The following is a 696-nucleotide window of genomic DNA, read 5'->3' as shown; positions in this document are numbered from 1 at the left end:
TATATATATATATATATATATATATATTGTGTGTGTGTGTGTGTGTGTGTGTGTGTGTGTGTGTGTGTGTGTGTGTGTGTGTGTGTGTGTGTGTGTGTGTACGTGCGTGCGTGCGTGCATGCGCTACTTACAAACATGTCCACTTGAATTAAAAATATCAATTAACGCAACTTGAATAGGTTTATGCGCTATTTCAATCATCGGTTCGTATTTGCCTAAAATGTTGATGACACTGTTGGCTTTAATTTGTAGTTCATAGGACACATTTCCTTGATTGAATTGCACGTTTTGAGGATTTTTGGTCTGTACGCCGACCAAATGTACAATCTATAAAAATAAGTTTAAGTTATGTAAACAACAATAATTGTGTGAATATTACGCTAGATGGAATAGAATTGTATACTTACGTAATTCGGTAGAATTCTATCTTCCAGTTTTATTATTTCCTCGTTCCATGCCACCACTTTTACTCTTCTAGCCATCTTGTTATTTAAAAAAAATTTATAAATTTTGTACTGGAGTTTGTCACCAACTAAACGGGGAGCGTCGATTCCATCCACATATCCAATAATTTCCCTATCGATTAAATGTTAATTTAGAATTTGGAAAATTACGAAGCGCTACGTTATTTCTGTATTCAGAGCATTTCCATAAATTATTATTTTAAATAAACTATTTATTCATTAAGTCCAAAAT

Source organism: Odontomachus brunneus, unplaced genomic scaffold (genome assembly GCF_010583005.1).
Source record: "Odontomachus brunneus isolate Ranch 3 - 2012 unplaced genomic scaffold, Obru_v1 Obru_scaffold_146, whole genome shotgun sequence".
Taxonomy (NCBI): Eukaryota; Metazoa; Arthropoda; class Insecta; order Hymenoptera; family Formicidae; genus Odontomachus; species Odontomachus brunneus.
The sequence above is the reverse complement of the archived record's forward strand: the minus strand, read 5'-3'. Positions refer to the sequence as shown.